This window comes from Cryptomeria japonica, chromosome 4 (genome assembly GCF_030272615.1).
Source record: "Cryptomeria japonica chromosome 4, Sugi_1.0, whole genome shotgun sequence".
Classification (NCBI taxonomy): Eukaryota; Viridiplantae; Streptophyta; class Pinopsida; order Cupressales; family Cupressaceae; genus Cryptomeria; species Cryptomeria japonica.
Genome location: NC_081408.1, coordinates 640537500 through 640548157, shown reverse-complemented (window position 1 = coordinate 640548157; position 10658 = coordinate 640537500).

Here is a 10658-nt window from a genome sequence, read left to right as displayed (position 1 = left end):
AGTCACTTGATCGGGGCCTTCCCCAGACTGCTCCTTTTCTTTACCTGTATCTTGAATTGCAGAAATGTCTATTTCTAGTTCACCCATACTCACTTGCGCATCCTCAGTATCAAGAACTATGATGGTTTCTTTTCCTGTGATGTCTGCACCTTTCCTTTTACTTCTGGAACGGGTGACTCGAACCAATGAGGGGCCAAATAGTGGTTCTTTAATTCTTCTGGTTTGAACCTTTTCACTTTGAGTACTAGTGACACCTGCATTATCAACAACAATGTTAGAAGAAGAAATTGGTACAGTAGCATGAGATTGCTCAACTGATTTCTCGACTGAGCCAGCAGCAAATTTTATTCCAGGCCTACGATCTCTTAACCATTTCTCCATTCTCCTTATTACATTAAAGGTTCTTGACTGAATATTTTCTTCTTCTTTCCTATCCCAATCAATTTCAAGAATAGGTTGCACATGAACTCTTTTATTGAACTCTGGGTCCAATACATCTTCATCTTCCGCTTCTTGTATTCCTACAATGTTCATGGGCAATTTCAAAGTAATAATTTGTTGTAAAGTGAACCTTGACCATAATCTTCTCCAAACTTCAAATTCATCACATCAATCCTCCCAATAATCTTCTAATTTGGGTATATGTGAGAAGTTCACATCAACATTCAGTTGCTTCATTGCATATTCTTTGTTGTCGAACCCGTGCTGAGCAACATATGGCAGCAAATTCATCTTCTTGAGCTCCAATTCTAAGTTCAATGCATCAGAAATAGTTTGGCAACTATAATGTCCAAGTTCAACTAGGAAAATTGCTTCAGATTCACTTTTCATCCCAAATCTCTTATCCACATGAGCTAGCTGTCTGCTAACTTCTAAAAGTACATAGCTGTCGAGAGCACATCTGGGTAATCTGAAAGGTTCATCTTCAAAGCCTCCAATTCTGATATAAGTGAATCTAGGAAATTGAATGAAACAACTCCTATATGTGGTGACCAACTTTAATGCCTCAGGTGACATCCTATTATTCAAATTTCCCTGCAGTTCAAAAGTTAATCTTCCCGCAAAGACATCATTCCATCTCAAGAAATTTTCCATGTATCTCTGTATTTGCAAATGTGGATAGCACTCATAGACCTTCATTCCATTAACCCAGGGTTCTTGATGTAATCCCGGCCATTCTCTGATACATGCTAAAATGTAGAACAAGTATGAAGTCATGTGAAAATTAGTTGTTCCAACAAAATTACTCTACCCTTCATGCAATCTCTCAGCAATTACTTGTGCCCAGTCCAGGTATTTCTCACCAACTAATAATACCTGAATGTAAAAATACATCCAGTCCTCCCAATAGAAGGCATGTGAATTCCCTTTAAGCCTGTTCAAAAGGACCACAATATCCCTAACTTCTGTGATGAAATGCTTTCTTGTTATGGGTTTGGGCAACCTAGAACCTCCCTTTTGTATTTTAAGGAGCCAGTTCCTGGCTATGACGTTCCAATAAACACTTCTCTTCTTAGAGAAAAATGTGTATGAGGTTCCTCTAGACCAATCTTCATATGGCTCTTTCTGAGGAATTCCAATTGCAACCATTACAGTTTCTCTATCATTTCGCACTAGCATGTCTCCATTATTGGCTCTAATGCACCTATTACTAGCATCATATCGGTTCATACATGCATATTCTAATTCTAGGCAAGGAGCAGCAATTGGGAATGCAGCGGCCTCAACAAGACCACTATGGACTATCCTTTCCATCATGGAATTAGCTGTCGGGTTCTTGGCCCTCTCTAAAAAGTTATCTAACTCATCTTGAATGAAGGTTGTATCATCCAACTCTAGAAGGGCACTAACCAGGCATGATGTTCGACCCAATTTGTGCACAATCAGTCTCATTTTTGCTTTAAATTGTGTCAATCAGACAGCATTCAATTCCGAAGCAAAGAATTACACTTTCCAATTTTCAGAACTAAACAGAGCAGGGGAAAATAAGCAATTGAACTTACCTATCTTCAACATCAAACTGTGAAACCCTCAGAAGAACTGATCTAAATTACCTTCTGCCTCTCCACTCTTCACCAACAGCAACAATAATTACCTTACCTGAGATGCTTCATATTTAAAGACATAAAAGACTGAAATGAACCAACACACGCTTCGGCCCAGCTTATTCTCCGTGTGAAACCACTTGTGATTTGATATAATTTTGACATGCTTATTAATTAGAAATCAACTCCACACAGTCGACATACCTTCTCATGATTGTTTCCATAATTACAATTTGAAAACATGAAAACCAAAGAAAATTCTGTTATGAATTTTTTTCATGACACCATCGGGCTGAGTTGAAAACACCGCTTTGAACCTTAAACTCATTTTTAAAGAAGTTCATTGGTTCAAAGTTCAATGACAACAAGTCACATTTGCGAACAAGTAGAAAGAGACAAAAGGAATGTTCAAAAGCATAGGAATGAACCTTGAACCTTGAACCGTTTCAAAACAAAAGTTCAATGGTTCAAGTTCAAAGTGAACACAAGACAAGCACTGAAAAGACAACCGCAAAACACAAGACAAAAGACCAATTGAACCTTGAACCTTGAACCGTAAAGGTTCAAAGTTCAAGTTCAATGACTATGCTAATGACAACTTGGAACTTTATGGAACGCATTTCTCTTGAACTCAAATTGTGAACTTTATTAAAGGTTCGACAAATGAGTACGAAGCTTGTTTAATGAAGACTAAAGTCCTAGAAAATAATTACCCTTTTTTTGATAGGCTATAAACAAAAAGTAAAAAGGGGGCAACAGTTACACTCCACATTCAGTGGGTGATCCACCTCATGTGGACTATTATATTACTTCTCCTACCTACCCACACCTATTTCCTACCTACCCTTGTTTCTTATTGAGCCACATATCATGTTTGTGTGCTCACATATCCATATAGCCTTGCCTATATAAGCATGCTTATATTCATTGTATGTAATGCTTAATGATCTAGTTGATCATATTTTTCATCTTGATAGAATACAATTTATTTCTATCATCTATTTTGTTCTCTCTTATTTGTGCTTTCTATTGCCTCTTGATCTTGGCAAAATGTCCACCATCCCTCAAGATGTGTGCCAATGTTGATCTTTCCAAAATTTCCATCTAGCCATACATAATTCTTCCAACATCCCATCCATTATCCAACACCTCTTTTTCACCCTTCCATCCCTCTTATCCAATCCTTTGCATAAATCCGTGCCCTAGTTTCATTTCATTATTTTGCCAACATCTTTGAGCATACCTTCATAGCCATCATCTATTGCAACTCATGTTCTAACGGTACCATCCAAAGAAGCAAAAAAATTGGGTTCCTTCTTCCATCCCCTAGCATGCCTCCATTATCTTCCAAAAAGAAAAAAAAAATGATGAAAAAAGTGAATAAAAAAAAATAAAAAAAAAAAAGGTAAAGAGAAATAATTTCATCCACGAGTGAAAACCACTTCTTGTGGCGCCTTGGGAAAGTGCCATGATGAAAACCTAGCAAACAGGCATCATGCACAATCCATTATCCTTTTACACTTTACACTGGGAGAAAGTTTCATCCATGTACATCCATCTATTATCCTTCTTTCTCCATTATCCTTCATCCTCCATTATCCCTCATTTGCTCTATCTACATTCATATCCCTTTTCCACCTTTGATCTTGACAAGGTTAAGGATCTTTATAGGTTTTGTATGTCCTATATATTGCACTTGATCCACACCCTTTATGTCCTATCCATTGCTCGCTTACATCCTTCATTACCACCTTTGATCTTGATTATCCTATTTGTCCCCTATCTAGATCTTGATCAACACTATGGACAAAATGCAAAAACATGCTTTCCACAAACCTCTTGACATGGCCACTTCTTTGGACCATATGGCTTCATTATGCTATATCCTTGCTTCAGTATACTATATCCTTTCTTTTTTAGGTCCCAGAGACAATTGAGAGGGGGCGGGGGTGAATCAGTTGTGAAATAAATTCAAACCAAAAACCAACTTAACCAACTTAATGCTTAATACTGGTAAACCAGTTCAATATGCCAGTAGACAGTTTTAATAGTTAATTGCTATACCGGTAAGGATTAGTGCATGAAACATAAACACAAGGTCATCCACAACACATAACACCAATACTTGTATGTGGAAACCCTGTAAGGGGAAAAACCATGGTGGGAAACCTTACCCACAATCAGATGATACTACTGCAGATAGTAAGTGTACATAAATGGGGTCTGCACATGCAGAAAGGCCAAGTTCCTAGAGCTCACTATTCAATCACAAAATGGGAGTCACCCTGACTATAGTTGGATGGTTAAATCCAATAAGAATGTACTGCACAAAATAACAACTTTATATGTTGGATTTAGTACCGGTGTAGTTTTGATTGTCTTCACAAAAACCCTCCTTCAATCTTCAAATGATGTCTACGTGTATAGCTCTGCTTATTCTCATACATACCTTCTAGTAGGTTGGCTCTACAAGATATTACAATAAAAACATTTTACAAACAATACAATATCTGATGCAATAATTGATTCAACATGTCGGCTTAATGCATTTACAACAATAATTAATCATCTCCATAGCATGTTGTGCTGATCTGGAAAAGATAAACCTACAATGTAACCTTGGACCTATTTGCCAGTAACAACAAATATGCAATGCTAATGTACCAATAAACAAAACTCCAAGACAAAGTGTCCACACAATGTCTTCGACATAACCATGTGTTTTCCATATCATTCCAAGTGTCGGTGATCATTATATCTTGTCGGTGTACTAGATATCGGTGACTGTGCATGAGTCACTTGCTTGTCGGTGAATGTTGTTGATTCTCCAAAGTGCAAGAGTTGATAAGTGTTTAGTAGGTGTTGACATCAATGAAAAAACCATACTAAAATACCAACAATCTCCCCCTTTGGCATTGATGGCAACACAAGATGGAAAAACCATTAAAGTGCCAAAACAGAAATGCCCAATACCAAAAACCAACAATCTCCAGAAAGAGATCATCAAAATACATATACAGAGAGTAATAATCTCTCCCAAACAACAATATCTCCTCCTGGGAGCAACATGTGTTTTCCTTGTGTTTTTCCATACCAATCTCTCCCCCTTTGATATTAAATGCCAAAGTTACAACAAAACATCTTACCAAGCCAAGTTTATATACAAAATACCAATCACTTTAGTATACCAACTACTCCTCTTGAGAAGTAGCTTCCCATCAAAGCCTGAATAAAAGATTTTTCTATTAATTTAGTCGGTTGATGACAATCATCAACTTCCTAAGTCTCTACCGGTGGGGGTATGACCCCAAGCCGATCTCTGAGATATTCAAAAGTCTCCTTAGGCAGAGGTTTAGTAAAGATATCTACAATCTGCTCTTTAGTATTCACATAAACTAGTTTTATTTCCTTTGCTTCAACATTTTCCCTTAGAAAATTCAGTTTGATAGAAACATGTTTGGTTTTAGAATGTAATACCCGATTCTTAGATATATCAATTGTTGTAGTGTTATCACAATAGATAGTAATAGGTTCCTTGCATTTTACCTTTATGTCTTTCAACATTTGCTTAAGCCATAGTACCTGTGTGCAGTTAGTTGTTGCTGCAACATATTCAGATTCTGTTGTTGATAAAGATGTACAACTTTATTTCTTACTCAACCAAGAAACTAGTCTATTTCCAAGAAAGAATGCTCTGCCAGTGGTGCTTTTTCTATCATCCACATCTCCTGCCCAATTTGCATCTTTGTATGCACATAATTCAAAGTTTTCATTTCTAGGATACCGTAATCCAAGATTTATAGTCCCTTGTAAGTGCCGGAAAATCCTTTTTACTGCTGATTCATGATTTTCTTTAGGATTACTTTGAAACCTTGAAACAATACATACTGCATTCATAATATCAGGTCTGGTTTGTGTCAAATACAATAAACCTCCTATCATAGATTTGTATCTAGTTGGATTAATAGGTGTAGATTCATCCCTTAGTGATAGTTTGTCATTTGTTGTCATAAGTGTGCTTATTGGTTTAGAGTTCTCCATCCAAAATTTCTTTAGTAACTCTTTTAAGTACTTGGATTGACTCAAGAATATACCTTTATCAGTCTGTGAAATCTGCAATCCTAAAAAGAATTTTATTTCTCCAATCATAGACATTTCAAATTCTTGTTGCATTTTAATAGAAAATTCTTTACATAATCCATCTTCTCCTCCAACGATTATATCATCAACAAATACTTCTATAATCAAGATATCATCATTAGTCACTTTATAGTATAAATTGATGTCTGCATTACCTTTAGAAAATCAATTTTCAAAAGATACTTATCCAATCTTGCATACCAAGCTCTCGGAGCTTGTTTCAATCCATACAAAGCATTTCTTAACCTGTAAACCATATTATTGTCATATGTCAAAGAAAATCCATCAGGTTGTTCAATTTACACTTCTTCTTCAAGATCTCCATTCAAAAATGCACATTTAACATCCATTTGATAAACTTTGTAGTTCTTGTGTGCTGCAAAAGCCAAAAATAATCTGACTGCCTCAATTCTAGCTATCGGTGCAAAGGTTTCATTGTAATCAATTCTTTCTTTGTGAGAATATCCCTTACACACTAGTCTTTCTTTATTTCTAACAACCTTACCATCTTCATTAAGTTTATTTATGAATACCCATTTGGTTCCAATTACATTTTTATCTTTAGGCCGAGAAACTAATGTCCAAGTGTTGTTTTTCTCAATTTGTTATAATTCTTCTTCCATTTTTAGATGTTCATACCTAACCCGGAAGCTTTCAAGTTTTGAAATTTTGATTGTGGAATCTCCTTCATTCAGTGTTTCCAAATGATCCCAAATAGCTTTAGTAGTAGACCTATCTGATAGTCCCATGATTTGTTGATCTGATAATGTGCTCAAAAGTGCTTATCTTGTTTTGCAATCATTTTCCTCATCTTTAGTCAAGTTGGGTGGAGTGGGCTGACTCTGAGTAGATGCAGTATAGCCATTCTTTGTAACATCCCACATGTCCTTTCCAATGCAATTTAGATGTGTCTCCATTCTGATCTTCCATATGCCATAGTTAGTTCCATCAAGTTTAGGACTGTCCTTTCTAAAATAGTTAGTAGACATTGGATCTCCTCAAGCTATTAAACTTTTGCAAAAGAGGACTAAGCTCTGATACCAATTGTTAGGTCCCTGAGACAACTGAGAGGGGGGGGTGAATCAGTTGTCAAATAAATTCAAACCAAAAAACAACTTAACCAACTTAATGCTTAGTATTGGTAAACCAGTTCAATATGTTGGTAGACAATTTTAATAGTTAATTGCTATACCGGTAAGGATTAGTGCATGAAACATAAAGACAAGGTCATCCACAACACATAACACCAATATTTGTATGTTGAAACCTTGTAAGGGGAAAAACCATGGTAGGAAACCTTACCCACAATCAGATGATACTACTACAAATAGTAAGTGTACATAAATGGGGTCTGCACATGCAGAAAGGCCAAGCGCCTAGAGCTCACTACTCAATCACAAAATGGGAATCACACTAACTATAGTTGGATGGTTAAATCCAATAAGAATGTACTACACAAAATAGCATCTTGATATGTTGGATTCAATACCAGTGTAGTTTTGATTGTCTTCACAAAAACCCTCGCTCAATCTTCAAATGATGTCTGCATGTATAACTCTTCTTATTCTCACATATACCTTCACACAATCCTTTTTCCGCATTCCAAATTTGATCTTACAAATAAGATCTTACATTTATACCATAATGTAAGACCAAGTTTAGTAGGTCGACTCTACAAGATATTACAATAAAAACATTTTACAAACAATACAATATCCGATGCAATAACTGATTCAACATGTTGGCTTAATGCATTTACAACAATAATTAATCATCTCGATAGTGTGTTGTGTTGATCTGGAAAAAATAAACCTATCGGTGTAACCCTGGACCAATTTGCCAGTAATAGCAAATATGCAAATGCTAATGTACCAATAAATAAAACTCCAAGACAAAGTGTCCACACGATGTCTTCGACATAACCATGTGTTTTCCATATCATTCCAAGTGTCGGTGATCATTATATCTTGCCGGTGTACTAGATACCAGTGACTATGCATGAGTCACTTGCTTGCCGGTGAATGTTGTTGATTCTCCAAAGTGCCAGAGTTGATAAGTGTTTAGTAGGTGTTGACACCAATGACAAAACCATACCAAAATACCAACATTCTTTACATTGCTAAAATCCTTGGTTTACATTGCTATATCTGAAGCCTGTGCTTGGATTAACATTGTGAGATAGTCCTTGAAAGCATCCACCATCATTCACTTATCCATTCATATACTCATAATCCCTTTTGCCTTGCTAGACACTAGGAGCAAATATCAAAAATCATAAAATGTCTTGAACAAACTCCTCAAAATCATAAAATCTCCTGAACAAACTCCTAAAAATCACAAAATGTTATGAACAAAATCCTAAAAATCATAAAATGTCCTGAACAAAATCCTAAAAATAAAAAACTCAAAATCAAAAACTAAAAAAAATCAGAGCAAGAAAGCATAGATTATCCATCAAACTAAATCAACCATAGACAACCTCTCAAAGTCTGCAATCAAACTTATCGCTTGTCTTGTTAATCAATCTATCAAACTTTATCAAACATCAACATGTCTTATACAAGGAAGGGTACACTCGAAACTAGACAGATCGGTCTTATGCGAGGTACTTACTCTTTGAAACTAGACATTCTTATTAATGATCAAATCAAAACATTGACATCGATTAGTATGGCTACTGGATTCCATCCAGGTTAGTCTTATTACTTGTATTGAAATGTTGCATCTTTTCTTTCTCTTGTACATATCTTTTAGTCACTTTCGTGACATCTTGGTTCTTTTAGAACCCTCATGGCTTGAAACCAATCAATGTCCTAGTCTTAGGGTAATCAACTGAGCAATTTACATGTCCTAAGTAGTATCAACCAAGTCATATTTTAGTCAGTGGTACCCAGTCATCCACTTTGAGTAATCCACCTATCTCCTAACTACTGCAGAGTTTTATCACCGAGTACACAAGCAAAACAAGACTACTGAAAACAATCACTAAACAGTTTGAGCTATGCATGAAATTTTCTTTGCGTGTTGTCTTTTATATTGGTTTTCTATTATTATTCCCTCTTAGTAACTCGATGAAGTCTATCTTGACTAAGAGAAGCAAGGATTGGGGGCATAATATTCTCTTTGTTTTCTGCTTGTAGGAATGATTTTGATGATCTAAAAACATCTAATCAGCTGGGTGTCTATGATAAGTTCCTTCACATTAAGCTGAAATCGCCACACATACCTCGACTCCGCTTATTTGAATGCTATAGAGAGGATCCCATCATTTCTTTGTCTATTTTGAGGGAATTTCTTTATCATGCAATCCAGGTCCCTGCGAAATCTGTCCAAGGATATGAACAAAAAAAGGATCATTGTGGATAAGATAATTAACATTGCACAATGAAAGGAAAGGAACTCTAATCTGCCTGCTATGGTTGTAAAATGCTCAGTGATGAACCTTAAGCATTTCAAATCCAGTGACTAGGTTTAGGTTGCATTTCATTGTGCATCTCATTTTGCATTTCATTCTGCATTTTGTGAATTTAGAGTGATTTCGATATGGTAACAATGATCTCTTTATCTTCTAAATGAGAGTTTGAAGCATTTGTCATTTCTCAGCTAAGTGGTTTCTTTTTCATCATCGCTTATCGAATCGAGTACTTATGTATTGAGATGTTAGCTGCGTACATGAGCATCTTATATAGATCCATACGTTTCATTTTATACTTATTTGCATTCATATTATTGCATGAAGAAAAATAAACATTTGCATTACTATTTACTCATTCTCCTCATTTATTTGCATAAAAAAGAAACAAAAATAAACACCCATATTCCATTTGTATTCATTCATCTATACTGAAAAGATATGCATACATATAGAATAAAGAATATAGAACATCTCATAATCAATCAACACAAGTATGATGAAATCAAATCAAGAACTCATAAATCAGTTGTCCTGAGTCCATTTTCAGGATTGAAATCGAAATCTGACGTCAATTCTCTCATCAAAATTTCACAATGTCGACCACTTACACTTTCATCAACTTCTCATTCTCTTCTTCAATTTATGCTCAATTTATCATTAATAAACACTAAATCTCAATTGAATTCTCACATTGACTCTGATTTTAATCTTCAATATTAATCTTTGTGCTCAAATAACTTACCATTGCGACAAAAAAATTTGCCTACAATCATTGCGCAACCCTCACTATCTTTCGATTTCGCTCCCGAGGGGGCATACTCATGACCTCAAAGTTAAGAATTTCTTTCAAAAATCTTCGTTACAAGTTGAGCAGCTAAGATTCATCAAATCAATCACTAGGGGAATATCAGTTTTATCACTTCATATCAAGCTGACATTGTCTTTGTCTGAATCAGTCTCTTAACTTTAATCAGTTTCATCATTTTTCATCAAGATGATTATTCATTTAAACTCAATCAAGGATTTAAAGAGTTTCTTTGATCACATGCTCAATCTAA